The sequence below is a fragment of the Ptychodera flava genome, chromosome 9, assembly GCF_041260155.1.
Source record: "Ptychodera flava strain L36383 chromosome 9, AS_Pfla_20210202, whole genome shotgun sequence".
NCBI classification, from domain to species: domain Eukaryota; kingdom Metazoa; phylum Hemichordata; class Enteropneusta; family Ptychoderidae; genus Ptychodera; species Ptychodera flava.
Window position 1 is genome coordinate 38,459,250 of NC_091936.1, and position 27,662 is coordinate 38,486,911.

The following is a 27,662-nucleotide window of genomic DNA, read 5'->3' on the forward strand; positions in this document are numbered from 1 at the left end:
CTAAGCGGTTTTCTGTACTTACAAGGTTTGGGCAAATTATACAGCAATTTAATTCCATCTGTGCAGGGCGTACGTCAGAATGAAAGCTCCCTCTTGACAGGAGAGCAACGACTCAGAAAGTCGAAAGCAGCGTAGCTTTTTTACATGGAAATCATGAGAAGGTATCTCCTTAGCGACGTATATGGCAGGATTGAGCTGATCATGATTCAGCTATGAGAGGGGTACTTTGATTGCGCTGTGTATTCTATCCATCAGTTCTCGGCGAGGTACATCTGCTGCTCAATAAATCAGCGACGTTTTTAGATTATGATGTCGTCCGCATCTCGGTTCGTTGCAAGTCAAAGAACATTCATCATTCATTCATTTTTTTTTCCTTTCGCTGTCAAAGTCGCTGACAGAACTGTCAACCCCGCTGTTTATCTTTTCAATGCCAAACTGATAAGATGTTTGATAAGATGATCGTGGTGCTATAGTTGCTTACAGTATCCACGACAAATCAAGCTCCGCGTGAACTCATCAAATCGCATGTCCCAAAACGAAAACACAGTTTACAGTAGCCACATTAAATATTCGTTCAGGTCTGCACAAATCGAAAAAAAAGAGAAAAGTTCGTGGAACATAACCCATATGATATGCACACCTCGTTTGCATGCCGTACATCTACTTGTTCAGATGTGCGTGTGAGACTCTTTTACACGGCCATCGCTCAAGCTAATTCTCCATCAAATTACTTCGCTATTTACATATTTCAAGTTGAAACCCCGACAGGTGTATGCCTGCATGTATGTGACGGCGCAAAATTCAAAAGGGCTGCCTGGAATATCGATTTGTGACCAATTACGGAATAGTCCACATTCAGTTCTTACTGTATTTCTGGTCATTGAAGATTGCACTAGAATTTTGAGTGAGCCTAACAGAGTATTGTGTAGATACCGAGTTGCGTGCGAAGCCGTCGGAGAACAGAGCCGAAAAAGGGAGCTGGAGACCTGATGTTTCCGACAGAAATCCGGATTCGACATGCGATATTGAAATCATCGTGAAGATGTCCTTATTATTTTCTGTGTACGGGAGCAACCGCAAATCACTTCTTCGAAATATGGAAAGCATGAATAGATTTTAAAGCCGGATTAAATGGTCTTGATCATATTGCATTGTATTTGGTAAATTTGATTGAACAGTCTCTACAAGAAACAACCTTATTTAATCGTAATCGCAGATTCATTCCGAGTGTGTCGGACAAATTTCAAGCTGCCTCTCGCTGTTTCAATATGAAATGAAACAGAAAAGCATTTTAGTTACATGTCTCGCTGTGAAACTGCTGATCTTTATTACTGTTGCATGGGTTGAACGTTGTATTGCGTAGTAAGGCCATTTAAGAAAATTCTTTGTTTGCCGTCCTTGGATTTTTGAAAAACCTACCAGCGGGCAGGGAAAAAAACAAGCAGAAAAAATACAAGTGTGCGAACATTAGCTGAATTTTTATTTGCTTTCCTTCGGGAAAATAGTACTTTTATTTGTAATAGTGTTATCATTGTGTTTGTTTTCTCAATTTTCTCTGAAAACCTACCAGCACGCAGACGGCAAACAAAGAATTTTATTTAAAGCGCGTAATCACGTGAGCGTGAATACCTAGGTAAAAATGCCTTGTAATGCAACAGCGTGGAGTTGGTGTAGTCATAAAAAGTAGAAATGGCGCAGTTAAAGCTTTCAATCAAGTCGTCGCTCACGACGTGAGTCTGTTTTCCCACCAGGCAGTTAAATTTCCCATTGACTCGGCAAAAGTGAACCTAAAAATACCACTTTTCGTAAAAACCCTGCCACCCGCCGACCGGAGGACGAGACACCTAAACAAAACACGCTGATGCTTGCCGCGTTCTACTTTTCGCTTTTAACGATAGACATGTCAGTAGCGTTGTTGCCTAGCGTCGGTAGTTTCCTGAGGCGACCGTCGAAAACGAGCGTTAAAACTTCGCTTAATCGGGAAGTCTTAAAACTTAACAGTGTTTGCATAGTTCACTGTATGAGATTGAAATTCAGAGGAAGTAACGATTCCGGGGAGAGGGGAGGGTGGAGGCTGAAAGCAAAGGTTTTATTAGCCCCTGAATCCATGTTTCCAACAAACCGTCAGCTACCTATAAAAAGTCAAGGACGTCGAAAGAGTGAAGGAAATAATAAAAAAACAAAGTTTTTTATTGCCAAATTAGAAGTTTGCGACAGAATAAACAGACAGAACAAAAATAAATGAATACACAATTAGAACAATGACGTTGTGCAAATGGCAATGCATCTTCAGTTTCTTCCATCACATGGCCACACATGGCTAACAACTTTGTAATTTTGATTCAATTTGTTGGACGTGAGGTTTTATCTCATCAGACAGGTACACGTCATCATTTTAAACTGCAAAGCGGGGCAAATCACTATGCCCTAAGGATCTATAATCCTTTGATTAACATCTGTAATATTATTTATTGTTCCTGGGCCCACGAATAGGGGAACTGACGTTCTCTGGTGTGCTACAATTCAGTCTTAGCGAAATGCCGAAATAGCAACAGGATTAATAACATGATGATGATTAAGTAGGTTTTTGATCTCTCTTCATATGAAATTGCGTCATTTATAATATCAAAGGTGGAAGGTCAAAAGCAACCTTCTTCTTCGTCTTCCCAATAACCTAGCCACGGCGACATGATAAAACATGGATCTGTGGCGCAACTGGGCCTAAAACTGCGGAAATAGCTGCTAAAGGCTACTCATTCCAAGAAATTTGCCGCTTGGGCACTGAAAAATGTCAGGTGTTTCTGTCTGCCGTCACAAGGTCTTGGGGTACATTATTCAGGTCCTTGACAGTTCGCGGGGAAAACCGATTCTTTCCTAAAGTCTGTTTTAAACATGGGAACCTGATGTGTTTGGCAGTGCATTTGCTTAGTGAACCTGTTTGGAGGTTTCAGAACCTCAAGGAATACTGAAATCACGTCAGGTACACGTGGGTAGAGAAATGAGCTTGCAATCCACATACTGATCATTTTGTATATTAACAAACTGCATGAGGGCTAAAATACTGCCGACAACTATTATCCCATGCTATGAACAGTTTGAAGTCATTATTATTTTGAATTACGTCACCATGATGATATTCGTCATCATCTATTTTCTTTATGCAAATCGTTAGCATCTATTCAATCATCTCTTTGTCTGTGTCTCTCTGACGCCAGCTCCTTTCATTTTATTGTCGACTCGCCCGCACCTCCAAATCTATCCATCTTTCTTTCTTTTTATTCCTGTCTCGCCCCTCTCTTTCTCTCTTCCTTTTTGTTTATGATCCTTTCTTTTTATTCTCTCAAGTGCTATGTTCCTCTTTCTAGTGAGTGTCTCACTATTCTCTCTGTCTGTGTCTGTTTCAATGTCTGCGTATCTGTAACTTTACTGTATCATACTGTTCATTCCCCTGTCTCCCCGTCTCATCAAGTTCAGGTCAACTGCTAATATCTCTATCCCCAGTAGGGGTTATGAGGACTCTAATGAAACACGAAATTTCAAGGCATTAATGTTCTACTCGGTAGACGCCCCGCTTTGCTGAAGTGTCTGCCTCTCATCCACTACCTATAAATTTATATTTAAAAGAACTTTCATGCAATCACCACGACGATCCCACTGCTTTTCGTATAGTCAATGGTACGGCAAATTTTAGTTGACGGAGATTTTACATACACTCCTTTCACTAATCTTAAAGGTTCTGCTACGACAACTGCATAATTAGACAGCCTGAGAATGCGACATGTGAAGTCCCTTACCTGCTAGGCGAGTGGAAGAGCGAGTCCCATTGAGTTTAAACACTACGCTCTGAAATAGCACTATCGTATTTCACAAAAGTCGAGACACCTTTCAGAGTTACCTTAAAAGCTTTGTCCTGTCGACGTTTCTCAACGCGAAGTCGGAGACAGGCACCGTGGTGTATGATGATTGACTGGGTTTTCTCAGAACGACCGTTTCGATTGCAGATATACGGCGATTACGTTCTACATTAACGAGTCGAAAGTCCGTGTCCAAGGCCAGATCACGCCGGCACGTTTGCAAACAACTGAATACCTTTCGTATTTCCAAAACGACACCGCGGGAGATATTTGTAATAGATGAGTGGATCTGTCAGCGCAGGTTACGCGTGGAAAGTGACAGCTGACGATGGCGCTGTTCGAGTATTGAGTTTAATGTATCGTTCTGTCTACCACAAAGGAATAAGAGAGAGGGGTGGGTCGTCGAACCACAGTCAACTGTGGTACATTCCGCTTTGCGCCTACGCGCCCAATAGACGTGTGTACATATCAGGCATATGTACACACGTCTATGGGGCGCATAGAAGCATGGCGGAATAGACCACAGGTGACTGTGGTCGAACTAACCCAAAAGGTTACATGGGACCTATACGACCAGTGTACACACTGTACCCAAGGTACGTTGACGATCCATTAAAGTTAAATCGTGTTTGTCAAAATGCACATTTAACACGATTGGAACTAATTTAGGATAATTGGATGATGAAGTAATGTCGATTTAATCTAAAAATGTTATCCTATCTGCTTTTCTTTTTACCCTATCTGCTTTTCTTTTTACATTACACACTTGTTTTTATGAGTAATTTGCGATATTGCAACATTCAGCTATATGACAGCTATCACTTTTGAGAAATTTGCAAAATATGAAAATCCAATTATCCCAAATTAGTTCCAATTGTGTTATTTGTAAACTTTTGTAGTTACACGCATCAAGTACATTGTTTGTAAACAAGAAAGTAGCACAATCGCAGTTCCAACGACCCCCTTCTTGTAAGATATAGAACAGTTTTCGAAGCAAACCTACGCACAAATTAATGTTCATAAAATGTAGTTGAATCCCCGGGGCTGAGCAGCGCTGCGCTGACCGAAATTTCAAAACCCATCGATGAGCAAAACACTCAACAGTCGATGTTCCATAAACTGACATACATGAAACCGATATCGAATCGTATAAAACCTCAGGCTGTTTCAGTTCATCCAAAACCCCAAAAATTTCCTAAACCCCGTTCGTTTTCAAATGTCGGAGGATATCTTGTCGATTCTTGTCCAGATTTTAGCCCTCACCTTCAATCTAAAGTTTCTCTGCAGGCTTGTCTCGTTTATTCCCGGGAACAAGTCCCCTGCCCTTTCACCAATTGTGAGTCTCGAATCGAAGTTGTTTTGCACACGACATACCCAAGACGCCTTTCTTGCGTATATGTCTGATCAGAAAAGGGACGAACCTTCGTTGGTTCTTCTGTGTACCCATCACTATAAACGTTCTTGCTGATAGCTTCAAAGCTATACGATTTTGCTTATTGGAGGCGAAAGAAGTGCGCTGAAATATGCATCATTATTACTTTGTACTGAGTCAGCTTATGGCGATAAATTGCGCAGGAGATCCACTGATTGAAGCTACGACATGAATACAGATTACAAGAGAGACATGGATGGCTTGACAGTCTAATTTGCCCGTCAGCTTGCTGCGTTAAAAGCTCATCCCTACACTAGTCTAATAGGGCTAAAAAGGACGCCAGTGTATGAGCATGGTTAGTGAACATTGCATAAATGCCACAACAAAACTACAATAGAACAAAAAGAAAAAAATGGGGCTCTCGAAATCTACACTATCGCCCGAGGATAGGTCAATAGCATCATCGATTCAAAGCAATTTTGATCGATCACAGACGAACCAATCGAGACGATAACACAGACAGCTTTCTTCCTTCAAAGTAACTGTGGCTGTGTCAGATAGATGCCTACTTTTTGTACTTACTGAGCCTATACAGGAATCAGGTCTAGCCGCTATAATTCCAACACTGTTGGACCGTTCCTAAACGATGTAGTCTCGCGCGAGTTTATATGACCCAGAAAGTATACACCTTCAGAAGTTATCTGTCATATTTCTGTAAGTCTAAAGTCGATATATATATCGATAATTATATATATATATATATATATATATATATATATATATATATATATATATATATATATAATTGGTGAAAGGGCAGGGGACTTGTTGTATACATTTTGTGTGATATATATATATATATATATATATATATATATATATATATATAGGCATAAGGCATATATATAGGTATAGGCCTACATAGCATATTACAGCATATATATGGGCATATATAGGCATATATTATGACAAAATATGTATGCATATACATGTCTGTGTGTCTGTGTCTGCCTTTGTGCGTAGTCCTGTATGTATGGTTGTCTATCCGTCTGTCTATCTGTTTGCCTGTCCATTAGGGAGCATTCGTTTTTTACAGGGAGGGGGGATCGGTGGAAATCCGGGGGGTCGACTTTTACGAAACTGTTTTCAGTGGGTCAAATTTTGCAATCGATGATTGGAAGGGGGTCAAATTTTACAAAGGTTTGTATGGAGTTATGGAAAAGAAATTTGACTTTGGAATTTCACCGAAATGTTGATTCATCCGCAATACATAATCTATGAGTAGTCCATGAGAAACTATGAATAATTTCTTTTAAATACAAAACCAGCTAAATCTGTGTATTTATAGACCCTTGATTATTGATATTAATGCACTTGATCAGACTAGGGTAGTTACCGGTGAATGTGTGAGCAAGAAATTTGAGTTTGGAATTTCATCGAAATGTAGATTCACTATCTTGTCTCTGAGGAAACTTTGTATATTTTTTTACGATACAAAACTACCTGTAAAAATCTGTGCTTTAAAAAGCTTAACAATTAATATAAGTGTACGTGACGAGAATATTATATTTGAAAGAGCGGATCTGAAAAACCAATATGATATTGGAATTTCACCCAGTGATTATTTGTAAAGTTCAAAAAGGGTTCTTTGAAAGTTCAAAGGTCAAATGAGAAAATATAAGTCAATCAAGATATCATTGATACGGACTGTGACATCTGGGGGAGGGTCGCTGTTTTTTGTGCATGAAAATTGGGGTGGGTAATTCTTTTTGTTGCAAACACTTTTGAAGAGCCTAATTTTTCAGCCCAGGGCCATAGGGTGCGAAGGGTTAATGAATCAAATCTGATGAATTTTATGGGGGTTCACATTTTACAATTGATGAATTCGGGGGTCCAATTTTAGAAATTTGATTTGGAGGGGGTCGCTTTTACATTTCATTTGTCGCCCAAGTTCCACCGACCCCCCCCCCCCCCGCCCGTAAAAAAACGAATGCTTCCTTATGCACCCGATTGATGACACGACACGATTTTATTGACCTATAATGGTTTAGTACACTATTGTGAGGTATATTGGCATTTGTCAAATGGGAGAATGATCACTCTATCAAGTGGGCGGAAATTCCAATATGTCAAGTGGAATACAAGAGCTGCATAGGATGATCCAGTTCGACCTGTCGGGGTACTTGGCGACTTCGCGTTGTCACCACGTCTTGAGGGAGGTAAATAGAGACACGTAACGTACGTCTCGGTAGTAAATCAATATGAACTGATGTCATCTATCTTTGTCTGGTTGCCAAGGAGAGAATTCCTCGTGTGGAACTTATATAGGCATATCAAATTTCGTTGTTGTTTTCGATAAAAACAGGGCAAGTTATGTGAATATACAAAAAATTGAAATTTCAGGGATGGATGAAACCATCACCAAAATAATTACTTTATCATCGAAGCCCAAATTTAGAATACAAAGGTGATCGAGAAATTTTTAATGGAACTTTTTTTTTCAAAAGGATCTTTTCGAACACAAATGTATGCCTCTTTTTACTGATTGTGTAATTCCGGTAGGACTAATTCTCAAGAGATTTAAATGTCTTCACATAGCCAAGGGTTTTTTCGAAACTGATCTTTAAGTCAGCAACAACAAACAAAATAGCGCCGTCAAATACAGCAAAAGTAATCTGAAATATTACCGCCTCGTGGATATCAAAGGCTTTAGTTGTGGTATCGTAATAATTCGTTTGCAGTGGATATGGTGTACCATGGGAGGAATACTGCCCACATTTGTTAAAGTCGTCAATGGATTTGCCTTTCACAGAGAATCCGATTAAAGTTATCTTTACAGCAAAATCGGTTAGAACGACTTCACTGAATTCCGCCGTGAATTTATTTCCCGGATTAAATTGATTCGTATTGGCACCTGCTTGCCTGCCCAGCAGCACAGAGCAACCGATAGCTGTGTAGCCCAGCGGTGACGTCAACGGCGTATGTTGCAGGTGACCTTGACTGACGATAGATGTGCGCTGACGCAAGGTCACGTCCATTGTGAATTGTGATAGCTTGAGTTATGGTGCCATAATAATTCGTGAATCGCTGATACGACGTACCATGGGAGAGATAATGTCCGCGTTTTCACAAGTCGAGAGTGGACGATAGACCTTTCGCATGAAACAGCTCTGGCCTGCACCTGTTCCATACTCCATAGTGTTACTCACCCATTCAATTCACAAGGGGCGCTACATTCTCGGCTCTCGCAGCAGTGAACACGTTATGCCCATCTTCCCCTAGCTGTACAAGCTGTTTATTTTGGCGACATATAACGTTAGGGTAACTCAGAACGGATATTTGATGCGAGACGGATTGCAATCTACCGTGTCCGCTAATTTCTTCCGATTTCCGTTGTGTGTTTTTAATCTATTGTAAAGACCCTCGCAAAAATGTTGATTACTTACACGGGAAATTGGAAACGTGTAATCATTCTAATGTGTCCTTATCATCTTTTATTGGGAGCATTCTAATTCTGAGTGTAGTAAAGAAACGAATGGGCACCTTTTCACTAATACTTTGAAGCTCTATTGGTTAATATTTAAACGATCCTCATTAAGCATGTAGTATGTGAAATGAGTGATGTCAGACTGGAGACATTGGAAAGTGATACAATCACATGGTAGAACGTTACTAGCTGCAAGCAGTAAGTCGCGGTTGTAGAAATTCTGTAAAAGTTTTGCAAAAGCGCGTGCGCAACATAAAGTACATACCATAATCCGTGGCATTTTAAGACCAACCAAATTTTCATATAAAAATCGAAGAAACAGTACTTAAATATGGTCAAATTTTTCTTCTTTAGGCGTCGTTTTAGGTCAGGCATTACGAACGGATAACATTACATCAAACGCCGTGCATTACTCGGCCAGGTGATGTTTGATGAAGATTCCAGAGAACTTAATACATAATAGCTCGAGATCAGAACGTATTTATATAAGTGAAAGCGAACAAAGATACATCCTCATAATATGCTTGGAGTGCATCGAATGTCGAAATTTGGTGCAGAACAGGACATTTAGATTTTTCTGTTTTTCATTTCTGGTACTGACTTCGAGCTCGAGTCACAAGTCGGACGGCCAAGTTAGACACACGGTAAGCGATACTTGCCAACCAATCATATCTGTTGAACATATTAAGTTTCAAAGCTCATTGGCTACAGTTTTCATTTAAAAATGTCCATCTTCTTGTTTTCGGAAATACATACGGTACGTCGCTATCATTCTTGAAAATAGGATAGGCAAAGTTTTCTAGCTAACGAGTTTTCTTTTAGAAATGCATTCTTCATCGAAAAATAATAGGGATTGATAAAAGACTGCAGCAATTCTTGAAAGTTCGACGTATTATGATCAAGCCTGTATTAACACGCCAATGCCACAGAGGTCGAACACTGTCGCATTCTGCAATGTTCCCGCCCTCATGACTACAAATGGTAGAGAATGAAAAGTCGTGGTTCCCACCATTCTGACAAGCCCCTTTCAAACTTTTAATGTGACTTTGAATATATCAGGACTCTTTTCTGACTGAAGGAGTGCCTTGATGAAACTATCACCAAGTGGAAAGCCTTATAAACTTATGAATATCTTTGCGCCAGCTACGCAAATACATAACTGTTGTAATTCAGAAAGTATCACGTGAGCAGATGAAGATGGCGCGGTTTTTTTTGGGTTTTTTTGACAGCCACAGAGAATTCGTCAGTAGCGGCGCGGCGTTAAGGCGTGTCCTGTCTGCCCGTTGTCTAGCGAGTTCATTAGAAGTAAACTCGGTCGGGTCAATCCAAATATTGAAAATCGCATGTTAGAAATCAGGGGCTGCGCCCAATCAAATTTCAATAGTCGATTTTGCTGCGCACATCGGCAGAACTCGTCACACAAGAGTGACTAGTACTGCATTTACAGTATTGACATTCAACAACCATTAACACCAAGAATTTAAAGCTGATTCACACAAACGTTTTCTCCTTCCAAACCAGAAAAAAAAAGACCGGCCAGGCCGCAAAATGTATCGCGTAACTCGTGCAAATTTAACATTCAAATTCATTCTCAAATTCGCAATGATGTCTTTAAAATCTGTGCCTTTCTTTGATTTCCGCATGAAAATATATTTGACCTGAAAATGCCAAGGATTTATCAGGAACCACGCTGACATTTTCAAAGAAGGAGTAATATCTCTTTGGCATTTTCCATTTTTAGTATCATGCACATAAAACTCTATTTTATACGGTTTCAGGAAAGACGATCAATTTGCATCAGTTTCACTCGATCCATTAGTTGTGTTCTTGCCTTCTGTACCTGTCTCCGATATCAATTGTCAGTTTACAAACAAAATGAGCGATTTACATACTAATACTCGCACTATTTTGATTGCGTCCACGTTTTGATCATATACTAATGCTGGATATGTCAAAATTACTTTCTAGGATGTGCACATGTCATTATTTAAACCAACCTCAAGAAAGCCTTGCTGTTCCCTTGGATAACGAAAAAAACAGCAAAAATGTCACGAGTTCTGCCACAGAAAAAAAACACTTCTTCTACAAAGTGCCTCTGCCAGCAGTTCTTTGTACGGGACAAGGTCGTTCTCTTTAGGCATTGTCTGTGCCAATTTGGGATCATTGCCAAAGTTATCATGGGTAAGCTGGGTAAGAATCTTGTATTCCGAAAAAGGGGTTCCGAAAAACATGTCTCCTTGGCAACCCTTACCGATGTAACAGACAAAGAAAGGGATGACGTATATTTTAATATCTGACAGAAATGTGCTAAATAGTTAATGGTTTCTCTCTCCGACTACACACATTTATGACCGGTACAGCGAGATTATGTTTGACTGTCATTAAATTCATGATAGACATAATTTGCACTGAACACGATTGGAACTAATTTGGGATAATTGGATAGTGAAGTACCGGGGTAATGTAGATTTTATCTACAAATGTTATCTCATCTGCTTTTCTTTTTGTATTACACACTTGTTTTTATGAGTAATTTGCGATATTGCAACATTCAGCTATATGACACCTATCACTTTTGAGAAATTTGCAAAATATGAAAATCCAATTATCCCAATTAGTTCCAATCGTGTTACTGATGGTTATTTTGCGAAGATATTTCATGACATTGAAAGCTATCTTTATCCTTTTCCTCGGAACTTACACGCGACAAAATGAACATCACTGACCATTTTAGTATTTGAACGCATTACTGTACGTTACGCTGTCACTAAGGTATGGTGATAGTTAACATGTTGGGAAAGCAACGTTAATGGACAGACACCGACATCAAGAATTGCTGAATGCACTTCGATGCGTTAAGATGGATGACTATCGCTAGCTTCTTCACAATTGCATATAGGTGACAGTGAGACATATCGAGAGACAAATCGGTGTTTCCAACTTACTTTTCGAGATACATCGCAAAGCAATGCATACCTGTGGTTAATGGAGCTCATATTGCTTTATACGAATTTCCGCTTAAATGAAGATTTCGAAATGTTGCAGTGATCAGAAGCTCAAAAAAACCTGCTGAGTTTGCACTTTTTGGATAGTTCTTTTATGAAGAAAGACAAAATCTTGAAATTTTATACTGAGATCTAGCACTGCAATACCGCGTATCGAATACATTTTTTCAAAATAGATTCTCCTTCCAAGTCTTTTGGGAAGGTTCGGAGAAAATAACTATTTGGATTCTCACCCTAATCAATTGAATTGGCTAATATTGCACTACCCATGGGTAGTCCGCGACTTATTGCGCACAGTTCACTCGAACGAGTTAAAGGTGACCACTTTGTGTTCCCGTTTACTACAAAGAAAAATAATCTGATCAAGTTTCCAACGTTTGTTTTCGAGGGTCTTTGTTGTTACTTACAGCGTATTGATCTTGCAAAATACTTTTTGCCATTATTGCCAACACAGTGGCATTCACTAGCACGTACAAACTATACCAACCTTGATCCAAGGTTTACCTAGAGTATATATTTTTATCTGTCATATTTATATTTGGCAAAATGACGAGACAAGAGGCCAACGACCTTTCACTCCAAACAACAACGCATGACAATGATATTGATGATGGAAATTGGAAACGGAGCAACTTTCGTTGTCATTTCAGATTATCACCCACCAGATTCAACGAAACAAAAATTTCTTTTCCGTTGGTAGCGTCCTTTACAAGAAGTGTAACTGGAATGTTTTAGGATCTTTACCAGTATTTGTTGTAGGAGTCAATTTGGTTAACACAATACATGAAAAATGAACACTAAGTAGGCATACTGTCAGCACATTCAGGATTGAAATCGAACACTGGTGTGTAATATAATTATGACCCAACAAAAATCATCCACCATGTATGAATAAAATGTGATTAATATAGTTTACAGCTCTATCGCTTAAAGATTTATAACTGCAGATTTTATTATCTGATTTCAGTTATCCATAAGTATTATGCGCAACAGCTACAGCTCAATCTTTTTCTGCGGAAGACATATCTGATGCTGTCCATTGCAAAATTTTTACAATACCCACAGGTTTTTATCAACTACTATATCATACCAGTATATCGATGGCTCAAAGGCAGCAATCTGCATGATTAGTCGACACGGAGAAATAACAGTACAGTATTCGCAATATAACACAATAGGAACGCGCGCGAGCTAAGATGTAAATCCATGTTTTAACGTTTCACATCAGAATGTCAATAGACTGTTATGGGCAATAAACCACCTCATCAACGGGCACACCACTCTGTTTTAGCCTGTTCAGTCCATTTAAACTCCTTATCGCTCGTGCATATGCTTCATGTTCTGGTCAAAACCTCGTTGTGTACCCGTCGCTGGGTATCCTTTATTGTCTACATATTGTGTTCTCACAAACGCTTGAAAGACCCATAAGTGACCTTTACACCATCTTGTAAAAGGGGAGAACCAAGCCATAATATCGAACCAATATCTAAGAAACGTCGTAACTTCAGTCATTTGTAAGACTTCCGAGGCTGCACACACTTGACGTGCCAAGAGTAAAGGTGTACTAAAAAATATCCTTTACGGCTTGAAGCTTAATTATCGGATGAATTCACAGTAAACAGTACGTGCGTCACTTAATTCAACATCCCCGCTCAGAGGAGTATTTCAGATCTAACACATAAATGTCGTTACATGAGAGGAATAAGAGAAGAGAAATAAACTCAATGACTATCAAAACTAACGTTTCTGACTGAAAGTTATCGACGGGGAGGAAAAATGGAGTTACAGTCGTTGAAAATTAAGTTATCGGTTTTCTTTGCTTAATATACTAATGCTTGGTGATGTGATGCAGAACTGTGAAAATATCGCAGCGCACCGTGAATTAATCAAGATTTGTCTATACACAGGGGAATCACAGAGTAAACACATGATAGGTAAGTAAGCCACGGATTATTTTTACTGTTGTTTAGTTATGCTGGTCACTTAGCCCAGCCCGGCACGGTCACCGCAGGAAATCTGCCGCGACGCATTACGGCGTTCCCTTATTTAAATTCAAATGAAACTTACCGAAAATAGAATAATTTTTTGAGCAAGACTTTTTCACTTAACGAGAAATGGTGTATTCATTTCACGGTGGGTTAGCAATGATTAAAAAGTCTCCTTGAAGATTGTTGAGAGCGAAGCAAAGATCTCACCTCGTTTGGGTAGGGTTACGAAGTTCAGGTCCTTACATCAAGGAATATTCCATTTACCTGTCTATACAGCAAAGGACTACAGCCGTCTGCAAATTGAAAATAAATATTTATAGATCATTAATTAAATATGACGAAATCACCAAAGGGCAGGAGTCGGATGAAATTAATTCATCCGCAAAAGTTAACAAATAGGTTAGCGTCCTATTTTGTGGTTTCCACGTGACTTGAATGTGGATAACAGTGCAGTAATATGTAAAAATGACCCTAAACTCCGAGTCCGACGAATCAAAAATTAGGTTAGTACAATGCTCAGAATCTAGATCACGTAACTGCAAAACCAACAACATTGAAAAAATGCATTTTATCTGCCGTATAATTGAATTGGAACAATATATACGCAGATTTCAAATTTCCCTAGATTCTTATATACTTTGGGATTTGGATCGTAAAGGTATGTATACTTGTATAAGTGTATTAAGCGGCATATTTGCACGTTGAGCATATCAACCTCACTGTCTCAATATTGCAGTAGGCTAAGGCGGCAATTTGGAAATTCCTGTGACAAGTTTGAATAAATTTTCAGTCTTGCCGTCACGGTGCTTCACAGACATTGCACGTTTCCTGTGTTGAGGTTGATTTACGCGTTGAAATACGACCGACAGACGAAGTATAAGTATAATGAGGCGACTTAATTAATTTGGACGATGATGTAATTTTGTAAATTGTGTAAAATCGATTATTTACACATTAGATTTTCCGTAAACATGCATCAACGAGATAATATGCTAAATTATCTTATTTTCAGCTATTAAGATTTACTAGTAATCTAATTTAGCTATCGGGTAACATAATAATTATTGATTCATAATAAACTAGACAATATTTTATCACTGTTCACTGCGCATGATCCACAATGTGAGAACGGCCAAATATTTCATCTCTCAGTGTTTTATTCTGTTGTTAAAATCCTATTTGTAGTTACAAAGCCCCGTTCTTTTTCGCTTATGCATCATATCCCTTAGGGTATGTCATATTATCCATATCGATGATATTAATTCTGCGACAAGGACTTGATAACTAGTTTATTGACCGGCAGACGAATCTCAGAAGGTATACATGCCAATGATTGTACAAATGGAGCAGATATGTCGTTTTCTGCAATAAACGCTCGGAATACGACGCATTTCCTGCGTTCGTCGATCGCCAGTCGAAAGTGACAAAACAATTTTTAATTTGTAAAAAGTTAAGTCTTTAAAGGCCTTTGTTGGCACCAGATTATCTCACCAGAAAATTTACCCACAGACTACAACAAAGGCGATCCCAGGGATTGCCAAAATGGCCTTTAAGTCTCCAGTTTCTCTTTGTACTATACAGAATAGCGCTGCTTTACTTTTTATTGACACGTTGGCGCTATATATATATATATATATATATATATATATATATATATATATATATATATATATATATATATATATATATATATTACGATAAAGTATGTTTTGTAGTTATTACTCTTCAGTTTCACTCATTCACGCAATCGTAAGAAATATAAATTTATTGTCTGAAATTTGTTTTAGGTGGTCACATACAAGCATCAAATTGGGTCAAACCATTTGTGGTGGTGGGTTTGATGGAAATTTGACGAGTAAAATAAGTTCCCTGTCAGCACTTGGAGACAAATACGTTCCTGATAAAGGTAAGTTTCTGGGTGAGTTTCTAAATGTGTAAACGAGTAAGATGTTGTCGATACCGCGCCGGAATTTAGTGGCGTCAGTATTGTTAGAGTCCAAATCGAGAGAAATTGCGCGGGCTTTATCGCGTCAATGGACGCTAATGTATCGAGAGTGCGAAATATTAATTTTCTTCGCGCCAATTTTGAAGCTTATGACACTTGTTTTGTAGGTTGGACTTATCTGCATTGATTATGAATAGCTTTTCTGTTTGACGTCGCGGCATCTACAAAAGATGCATTTGATAAAGTACATTCACTTTTATAGCTTTTAGGAATAGTCATGTTTACATTACTTTGCGCACGAGAGGCTGAGAGCGCCCAAAGGAATGCTCCTTATGTGATAACAAGCAAATGACTCTATAACGCGAGACCAGCGTGTTCTGCTTAAGAAGACAAGAGCAAATTGATGATGAACATAAATCTACCGACAAATTCCGGCAGCCAATCTACCGTAATCTGTAAGGACTAATCGAAGGCCGTTAGCGCCGGGAGACCCAATTAATTTGTGCTCGACGCACCAGTGCCCGGTTCCGATGATCGTCACCTGTAGCAAATAGAAACATGATGAATGCTACAAATAAAACACCCCGCCCGGTCCGGTGTTATTAATTTTCAATAGAGAATTTCTTCACCTTTACGCTTTGAAGTGTTCAGTACCATTCGGTTGCGACCTCTACAAATTATAACACTGTGGTTTTATTAGTTTGCCATTAATTTTCCCATATATACGACAGGAATACTGCCTATGGTTATTCGATAGAGCAATTGTTTGTTTAGCATCATTACACGCAATATAATAGCGTGGAGATATTTCAGTATTATAGGGACTTTGTGATATTTGAGCTTTTGCACAGAATTACCTCTGAGTGTAATATTAAACCGAACAGCGAATGCCTCTCGTCACATCATATACGTGAACACCCTACTATTGCATTGTAGTGTCGTTACGTCCATCGCACACCAACGTCAATTACCCGCGGATACTTTCACCGTGTTAGCTTTTATCGGTGGAGCGAAAAACAGCTCCCATTACCTCTCGATGTGAATCTAAGCTTGTGCGTTCAACAAGAACTGCAATGACAGACAAAACGTACCCCATCTTCATGTCAGAGTTCCTTAAGCTCCCTCTTGTGATAGGAAGACAGTCATAGACAAGATAACGGCTAGCGAGTAACATAGATACTCCTATAGTCAGCATACTCACACGAATGATCAGAAAACGGCCGGTAAATCGCGCTTGTCTGATCCCGATATTATTAATTTCCTTCATCCACTGCGCCAGCGTTTAGCTCTTCAGGCGAACGTGCGTCACATTTTAGAGCCGGAAAGGGTCGATGGCATCTTCTCAGACACAACTGATTACTTACATGAAACCCCTTGAAAGCAACGAAAAACAGGTCGCATGCGGATTTACTTTCTGCAGTTTTTACTGCAGTTTTGCGTTCGCCTTTTCACAACTCGTCTGAGAGACAGATATTTCCACATAATAAATGGACAATGTATTGTACGCAGTACAGAAACTCTGACCCATTAAAACGTTTCAAACAAATAGACTAACAACCACACTGAAATTGTACCAAACATAAGTTTTGATCGCGGTAGTCCGTACTTTGACGTGGTAAAGCATAATTATATCAATTTAAGAATGTTTTAAACTATGAACCCGTCAATTAAATGCATTGGGCACAAAATGAGAAGTTTTCAGAGCACTGATTACGGTCATACACCGAGACGGATAAATGACAGACGGGTACGAGGACGTCTGGTGGCCTTCCATTTCAATGACAGCAGCTTCTTAGAATACTTAAGGTTTAGAACTTGCCTTATTTAACGAGTCAAGAAGGGATACCAGGTATTTGGGTCCACTCAATTGAATATTCCAGAGGAAAGGGCAGAGAAAGTTGTACTCACTTGTAACTGCGCGAAGGTTTCTGACATCGACAAGGGACGCCGCTTCGCCAAAAGTGAAGAGTTGCACGGAGTTCCCACAATGCACTGCAGTTTATTAAGCATGCACTTCTCAAGTAATGGACTTAAATCTTTCGCGTCACAAATACCTACAGCCATCACCGTTGTCCGCTTGATGAGCCCGAGAGACTTGGGTGGCGAAGTGTTGAAAGGTTGCGCCTTGTATACGTGTATCCTACATCATGTGATTATTTAATGGTTTCCGGGGGGAGGGGAATGTGCTCAATACGCGTCAAAACAGAAAATCGGAGACACAGAACGTAAAAAGTACGCTGGTGGCGTGATCATACTATCAGAATCAAAATGCGCGCAGTCTCAAAGCCACTAAGTGTGCTACAATTTGTAAACACAAATGATATCCGCTGCATTTATTTCCGGTCTGTATTCAATCGGTATGTCATAGTAAAATGTTGGATTGGATGAATAATAACAGATGTAATTTTCCGGTGTAATAATACGGTACGATTAACCATCGCATGCGTTGAGATTAGAATCGAAAGTTTCTCTTGGGTTTCTCAGAGTTAATGACCGACATAGAATTGGCAAACATAAGGACGATCGGACTGTCGCTTTGGGGTAGTACGCGCCACGAAATTGAAAGTATTAAATTTTGCTCAAAGTTTGCGTAGGAAAACTATACACCATTCTCTTTCAAAATCAAGACTAAAAATCAGGGGTCACCGTTCGAAAGTCGATTCTCAAGAAACAAATATTTACCGACATTTGAAATCCAAAATGGCCGCCATCCTTGTGTTAACTCCATTGGGAGAAATACAATTTCGATTGTCACAAAAATAAACCGATGAAAGCTGTAGATACTCCCTGAATTTCAAAATCAACCCCATAAGTGGGAGACTAATAATATAATGTATTGCAAACATCTGAAGGTCCGGAAATCTGTCTCCCAGGCGAATTCTTCTTTTATCACGGCATTAGTCGATTTTGCAAAGTTACGACCTTCAAGATATCTATAAAGTGGTGTCGTCTTCATTGTCGATTTGTTTCAGTCCATGATAAACAACTGGGTTTGGTTAGCCATAATCTGTTGCTGGTACATTAATGGGGTCCTATTATACCTCGTGTGAAGGCTCTATTAGAGTGTGAACGCACTCCCTCTGAAACCCATCAACTTGAGTATGATGAAGTAACAAAATAACGGCTAGGAGAAAGTCTGACGTGAAGACTTAACACCAGAGAAGTATGCAATTGATTAACCTACATTATCACAATGCAGTGTAGAACTTGCTCCGAAATGTTCGTTTTGGCGAAACTACCTTTCTTACAAGAATTCTTTCTGTTACCAGTTAGTAAAACTCCCTCCAAACATCTGTTACTTGAGAGCAGTAGCCTTTTCGTGGTGACAGTTAGACTTCGAATTTTATGTTCGGATAGACAGTAGTAGGGCCTATTTAAAAAGATCTAGTGAGGCGTTCTACACACTGTGGGAACCTAGTTTCCAAATCGGGTCTCCTTCGATAAACTGTACAGGGCATACACCTATGCGTCACAATGAAAATCCACGACTTATACAAAGTGTTGCTAAGCCTAAGCAGATTTGTGAGCTTGTACAACCTGATTCGAGGGTGTAGGCATTTTTTTTAAATTGTATCTTCGGTTGCCTGCGAGCTCAATCCAATGCCAGTACAGGATGCATTATTGTACGAGGATAAATTTTCGTGACGTCAGAGCAGTTCATCTCCTGCCCATCGCGAATAAACCGTGTTGCGAGAAATCCCCGTGTTTCCTAAGCATTGTACTCGTAGCTTAACAGTTTCCGATGCGCTGTTCCCTAAGAAGTTTACCTGGGGTAGCATTCCTTTGTCGGTGTGCATTCTAGGGCTCTTATTCTTCTCGCCAGCACATGAAATACTCCATGTATGAGCGATAAACTAATCCCCGTAACACAGGGCTTCTACCAACGATTCATTGAACACTAAGTCTCTTTGATCGTCTTGGATTGGTTGTTACATGTTCCCGGGAGGGTACGGGAACGACATTGTGTACGTCACAGTATCTTTACAGCACAACAAACTTTGGGTCGTAAGACCAAAGGATACTTTTCGGTTTATCTCACAACAAAGTCTCGATAAAACACTGAAACCTTGTTGACCGTATATTCAGGTATTTAATCAATTAACTGCCTATATTGATGGATGTGTCGTTCACTCGATAACACATTTCGATTTGATTCAATATTCCGGCAAAGAAGACGGAGGTCGTTTTCCGGAACTGACGTGCGATTGTCCGCCGTCAAAAACGACGCAAACAAATTATATCGCCGGAAACCGCGGAAATCTGCGATGTAAAAATCTGAAAACATTATTTAGAGACCCCTAAGTAATTTACTGTTAGTGATTTCATGAAAACATTAGAGACATCAGCGATCAGTGGAAGCGGGACTTTTCTCATACAGAGCAAAGGGTACATTTATAAAAGTAACTTGCACTGAATTGAAATATATTTACATGTCAAACACTTTCAATAATCTCCAATCTATTCGTTTAAATCTTCGTTACACAGACGACGGCCAATCACTTCCGCGACGCCGAATGGCCATGAAAGGCGCATTTGTTGAGAGATACAGAGAAGAATTGTCTGTCCCGATTTCACCCACACCGATAGAAGAAGTTGTGTTGCTGCCATTCTTCTAATACCAGTCCGTCCAATACCTACGCCTCGCTCATCCGGCCGTCGATTCATTATTCACCTTACTCTGCCACCCGCCGTTCGCTTATATGCCTCCTGTCCGGCTGTTCGTCCTTCTGCCCCGCTATACGCCTCATGTATCCGTCAATCTAATCATTTTTACCCCTTTTTATCAGCAAAGTAGCGGTAAAGATAACGTGTACAAGTAGAACGGCCATCTGTCCAAGGTTTAGCCAATCGTGTGTGTGGGTAGGTCATTGACTTGTTGCATTGGAGACCCATTCCTGATCACTTTCCACTTTCCGCTCCAAAAGGATAAACGCGACAGGCAGGTAGGAAACTGTAAATTTTCAGACGTCTTTCACCAAGGGAAAAGCGCAAATGTTTTTACGGACTTTCTCAATTCTGCAGGACTTCCGGCGCTTACAGAAAGAAACACAGAATCTGATCTGAATATAGGAAGATGTGGACACAAGTAACACAATTGCTTTTTACCAAAAGACTATCAGAACTGTAGCCATCGTGACAAAAACATGCCACTTCTGAGGCTATTTCTGACTCTTAATTCACCCAACTGGTCGCTTTGGTTTATTTAAAACATTCGAAAATCTCTGGCATGGCCAGAGGAGAATCATATTCTTATGAGTATTAAGAATAGAGTATTGTGTGCTTTCAATAATATTGCGCCTTTTTAATTTTTAATAGTGGTCGACTATTTAAGCATTAATAATGAACTAATATTCAACACTACTCATGCGTACTTCAAATAACATCACACGATTCTTATTTTAAGGATTTGTCTTCTGACGCAAGTTATAAAAATACCATTTGAACGACGTTTGCGTCAAAGCCGATTGCTACAGGCAAAACGATCATGTTTCCAGCTTCAAGTTGTATTAAAAAAACATACGTATTTTATCGCTAACGTTTCCATGACAACAAGCCACATACATTATACATGTATGTTTCAAATTTTCGCACTGGAACCACCTTAGGGTTGAAGGCACTCTGGTACAGGACAAAAATAAGGGAAAGCCATTCCAGAATGATGTTGTACTTCTAGCGTCAGAGCTTTTATCCCGTTTTAAGTATGACGACAAAAAACCCTTAACGTAAAATACCATGAAACAATGATAGAATGTTGCTATAAGCCCTGACAACAATCCAGCGCCAATCATGTGGCCTGCTTATCTGTTCGGTTTTACCAAATATTGTTTGAAAATATATCTCTACGATCATAATAAACACCACCAATATCATCGTGTTGAAAGGCTTTTATTCTATTTTTCCGGCACAAAAACTAAAAAAAAGTAATCGGAAAAAGTTGAAACGATAAACGAGCAGAATAGTTCTAAACTATAGCTATGAAAATGAAACTAGTCTATACTTGTGGCAGTGGTACCTCCCCACACTGTTACATGTGTTTTGTGAAGAAAGTAATTCATTTTAAGAATTCACTATAGTATTTAAAAGGTCTTGACTTACAAGATATACAAGTTAGTGTTTGGCTGCTGATGGCATGACGTTAACTCAATCTCTCTCTCTCTCTCTCTCTCTCTCTCTCTCTCTCTCTCTCTCTCTCTCTCTCTCTCTCTCTCTCTCTCTCTCTCTCACACACACATATATCGTTATAGTGGTAAGGCACGTGAGACTGTACGTCTTCGACTTGATTTGTTCGCATGCGTTTGCGATGACCAAGACACATTTTGGTATACAGTCGGAAACGATAGAATCATGTTGCGCCGTTCACATGTCTACGCTCTATTAGAAGTTGCATTAACGACTATGGAGCAAATCAACCAGCAAATTTCGTCCATTTACGTAACAATTGTAACATAAGATACAAGATTCAGGTTTCACAGGTTTTTCTTGAGATCAGAGTTTTCCATGGATGAGTTAAGGAGTCCAGACACTTAAGAACAATTGACGTAACAAGAAGGCATTTAATGTCGAGGATTCACTTAATTTTTAACGTTCTTTATAATTGGGTTAATTAAGCCGAAGTTTGGATACCTTGACGATCAAGCATACTATTTCGTTAAAATAGGAAAAAAGTGTCATCTTATAGATATGCATGGAAAGTGTACCAATTTTGAATAAAAATTGTAATCGGTCGAAACGGAAATTTATACAATGAGTTTACATTTCCGCCAGTGAATGTTAAGAGGGTTAACAGAAAAGGAGGAATATTTAGACTTTTATTGTGATTCCCTGGAGTGTTCATGGCTGAGCCTGACGCGGAAATTGTTCGCCTTGCTCAATGCCTTATTTGCATATTTGCTGCCGAAGATCTCAATCGTACAACAGGCGTCGCTAATTTTCATCGATTTTGTTTCAGGGCACTGCACTTGAACGGTGATTTAACCCTGCGCACTTGTAATATCTCAAATAGGCAAGATTTTTGAGTGGTCCATAGCCGAAGTAGCGTTTATCGGCCACGAGCAATTATAGTTTAATTCTCTCTCTCTCTCTCTCTCTCTCTCTCTCTCTCTCTCTCTCTCTCTCTCTCTCTCTCTCTCTCTCTCTCTCTCTCTCTCCACTCTAAGACGTTAATATAAGCGCACATTTTTTTCTTCATCTTCAATTTCGAAGGTCCAGCTTATCTGATAATGGTTGTCAGATTGCCTGTCTTTTGCACAGGGCGAAATTGTAGTAATGAACTGGGTACTCCAGCAGCAAAATGAATTGCTAACTTTTCCGTTTTCTTTCCACGCCTGAGGAAGACCTGAAGAACCGGGATTTTATCACTTCCGAGTGGTAGACTTTGCAATTTCCGTTCCTTTCTTTCTTTAATTATTGCCCAGATATAGCGGTGACGAGATTAGTTAAAACGGGGATAAGCCGCCAGCTGTAATTGGGATTGATACGACCGCAATGTAACGGCGCAATGGGTGATAACTCTGCTGCTGTGTAACGGTTTCACAAACACGCAATTATCGTCTCTTGAATTCTCCAACTGGAAATAACGAAATGTCAATCAATGGCTTGGTTTTGTTTGTTTTTTATGTCGACCTGTATTCAGTTTCCATGGTCACAAGAAGGTAAAATGAGACGCACTAAACGTCGTCAAATATCGCAGGTAAATGCAATAACGTTGAATTTACGGCAAATTGACTTTGAAGGCGGTTCTCGCCTCAAGCCTCAAGGCAAAGTTCAAACATTCTCTTTCAAAGTCAGGAATATAAATCGTGAAAGCGGAGGTCACGATGCAAATTTTGATATTGGAGAAACAAATTACCCACGATTTACCGATATTTGAAATTCAAATGGCCGTCATCCCTGTGTTACGGAGAGAAATAAAATTTTCGATTTTCAAAAAGTAAGACGGTGAAAATTTTCTTAATTTCAAGAGCTTTAAAATGAGTCCCGACAACAAGTGGCAGACCGTAAAAGTATTGGAAAAATATGATCGTCTGAATATGTGTCCCCGAGGCACCTTAAGCAAAATATAAACTTCTGATCTACGTGAAGCCAACACAATTGGGTAAAGAGAGGGAAGAGGCTATAAGAAACCGTGTTTGTGTTAAATATTGCGGATTAATTCGTGGACTTGTTCTCGACAAGGCTGATCGGTTATTGAATCAGAATATATAATTCTCTCATCAATGACGTCATCAAAGACGTCTAGATAGACGGAAAGCAAAGCAATTATTTCTGCAAATATGGAATTTCTGACTCATTTTTTTTTCGTAGTTACTCAAAGGCCTTCTCAAAATGGATGCAATATGGACTTTATGTCAGCTTTTTCGACGCGTTCAAAACTGAAAACTGTGCAGAAAATGTTTTTTTTACTTAAAAAGTTTCCAGAGGAGGAATGTCCTCTTATTGAAACGACCAGTATCATCTGTATGATTGATACGTTCAAATATAGACGAAGCACATCAAGTCTTCTTGCAGATGGAAAAATTAGGTATGTGCATACATACATATGACAGTGCTTGAAGATGGCACAAAGAAACAAAAGATAGACTGCCGTGTTTTAGGTACACGAGACATATCCTGAGAGAAAAGGCCGATGATTGTATGGACATGCCATCATCGGGATCGTAGGACACAGAAGAACTTGCTTACATCTCCCTCAACACATATAATGGATTTCTATCAATCGGGGTTCACTTAGACGTCCGCGTTGACTTGAAGGTGCTTCTCTGATTCTAACACTTGCTCTTGTGTTTTCCCAGTGTCCTTCGACTGGGCCGTTCGTATCGGTTCGATTATCATGACGCAAATTGAGTTGAGAATAGGAGGAGAGTCTCGATGCATTGCATTGGCACTGTTGTACGTACTATTGACATCGCTGTGGTAATGGCATGTAGGCCTACAACAGGTTTGTCGGAGACTCATGTCTAATACATGCTATATCCACTTTGGGCTTTCTTTGTGTGCTGTCTGTCGGGTCACTTTTCCCTCTCAACAGGTGAATGATCTCAGTCGGTGTCCACTTTACTCTGTGTCATTAGGTCACAGGGATTAGCATCTACCCGTCGACATAATAGCAATCTGTGACAATGCAGAACCATTTTTCTTATGGCGACATCTGCGATTATTTCCCCAAATCTGTTAATTGTGTGACAGAACCGCAGGGACTACCTCGGTAACAACACCGAAAACATTAAAAACACCAAAGGGTACATCTAGTTCTCATCGTCAAGGGGCTGATATTTGGACCTCGAATTCAAAGAAAATAACTGTCTTCTTGCACAACAGCTCCGACACTGAGACGAATGATAAAACTGTTACTTTGATATAAGTGAAAATACTATGGCGCTTCCGATCAACGTTAGGGACTGGTCAGTTTCTTCAGCCTGGGGGGGGGGCCGGTGGATTCATGGGGGGGGGGGTCACCCTGTTTTTGACTTTGGTGATAGGGGGGGGTCACCATGTTTTTGAAATGCCCAGTAGGGGGGGTCAGTGTGTTTTTGAATTTTGACACAGGCTCATCATTGCCTAAAATGCTAGTGTCAGCCACAAAATTCATCATTCAGTTGTATTTTTCGGCGCGCCCTTCGGGCGCGTAACTTTAATAATCAGCCATATTTTTCAGCACGCCCAACTTTAACATATCAAGCATACATACATCAGAGATATCTGTATGTTCAATATTTTTCAGCGTGCTCTTCAAGCTCATTACTTTAATATATCATACATCTTTCAGCATGCCCTTCAGGTGCATGACTTTAATATACAAGGCATATATATCAGAGATATCAGGATGTTTCATATTTTTTGGCGCGCCCTTCGGGCGCAATACTTTCAGAGATATCTTGATGTTTGCTAAGTGAAAGTGTACCATTATGAAATCTGCATTTCATATGAAAAGGATGACAAATTCCTGATACTTTTCTGTTCTCTCTGTGAGAATTCAGTATGAGAAAGCAACATGCACAAATATTTCACAATATATATTTGATACAGTGACTTATTTTAGAGATAGAAAAATGACAAGATATCTTTCCTTCTCATTGATGCAATTATTTTCCTTTGTTTCATAGGTTTTCTGTAGAAAGATGCTTTTTTATGAACAAAATAACAGTTAAAAAAGGCAGTTTTGGTCATTATTAGCTGTGCTTTTATGGTTTTACTGTTACACAAGAAAAGGTCCTCTCAGACACTGTACACATCAGATTTGGCTAAAAAAGCTCTCTATGGCTCCTCAGTAGATTTAATTGGATGGTTGGCAAGTCTTAACACCCATCAAAGTTTTGATTCACTGCTTTTTCCTCTTTGATATTAATGATTGACATCCATTTCTGTACAACAGTTCAGGACATCTGGTTAAGCAGAGAAAGTGTGAAATACATTCACAGCTCATTCAAAATACAGCTCATTCAAAATGTACTGTATTTAAACTTTAAGATTGACACTTTGAAATTCCTATCTTACAACTGACATGTCAACAATTTCACTAAAACATAGAATGACTATTTAAAATATAAATATATGTAAAATGTAAAATATAATATATATATATATATATATATATATATATATATATATATATATATATTTATGTCCATCTTTTGTTTTACCTTTGTCGCGCCCGGGGGGGGGGTCACCCTGTTTTAGAAATTTGGAATAGGGGGGGTCACCCTGTTTTCAAAATTTGGAATAGGGGGGGTCAGCCACTTTTTGACGTCGGCAAAAAATAATCCACCGCCCCCCCCCCAGGCCGAAGAAACTGATCAGTCCCTTAGAAATATTTGAAGGACTCGAAAGATGTGACAGGCACCAGAAATAAACTAACTCGTTATCATTAGAGGCAATATTGACTGAAACGAGTATCGGCGTGATACTAATGTATCGGGTATAATAACTCTACTTTCTTGAAGTTATCGGTACAAATACAGATAGCCCAAGCGATAGATTTGGCGACGCCAGAAATGGGTTACAGAGGAAATATCGCTCGTTTTTTTCTTGTGGGGGAGCAGACCGATAGAGAAAGATCGATGAAAAATATGTCAATTTATCGAGAGATCGGTTCTATGGAAGATATATTAGGACGCAGACACACAGTAATAGAGAAATGATGAAACAGAAGGAGAGGCAGACAGACAGACAGGCAGGCAGACGGACAGACAGACATGCTGAGTGAGATGGGGTGGGCAGGCGATTCAGCAAAGATACAGACACTTACAGACAGGTTACGCAGTAAAGAGAGAGATAGGATCTCATGTCTTGAAAGAAATCGTATCGTGAGCGAGGTTCGATTAAGAATCTAGACGGGTTCACCGACAGATAACATGGTACAATTGAGGTCAAACTGACAGGTATTAAAGGTGACTTTCAGTTTGGCAAGCATTACGACATTAGCAATAAATTTGGAGAAACTACGTCATCGGTGCCAAACCGATTGTAAGCACACGGAAGAGGTTTCAAGTAATTTTGCGATCTGCTCACATGGTAAAATACAAGTGAATATAATTTGATTGTTTGCATGGCAGCAGAACATTTCACCATACAACGAATTTGACTCCACTTCTACCGCAGGAATCGATAACATAACTCATTCCATAACACATTATCGGCTTGAAATAAGAACAAACATACGTGACATCATATAAATTCATTTTATTTTCCATATTGTCCTCTAAACATACTGAGAACCGTCATATCAAAAGAATCAAGGGATGGTTGAAAATTCGATTTACTATGATGAAACTTTATAAATAGATTTCAGAAAGAGACAGATATAAAGACAGACACAGAGACACAGACAGACAGATAGACTGACAGGCAGGCAGGCAGACAGACAGACAAATGAGCATGGAGACAGACGGGCAGATTGCTTCGCTTGCAAAACTTCACAACTGTACAGAACTTTTCTTACAGTAAGCATTTCCCTTGGTGCGAGGTTAGTCAGGCCTACGCGAGCTGTGATACATATGACATGAAATACCGCG

At 39.4% G+C, this 27,662-nt stretch overlaps 1 protein-coding gene across 9 annotated transcripts in view; it reads right to left on the minus strand.

Moving 5' to 3' along the window:
- Positions 1 to 27,662, minus strand: part of LOC139140916 (PDF receptor-like) — a 141,986-nt gene that overhangs the window by 55,085 nt on the left and 59,239 nt on the right. For all 9 annotated transcript variants that reach the window (XM_070710406.1, XM_070710399.1, XM_070710407.1 and 6 more), the window contains one exon: positions 13,914 to 13,999. The gene's annotated coding sequence lies outside the window, so the exon portion shown is untranslated. The remainder of the gene's footprint in view (positions 1 to 13,913; positions 14,000 to 27,662) is intronic.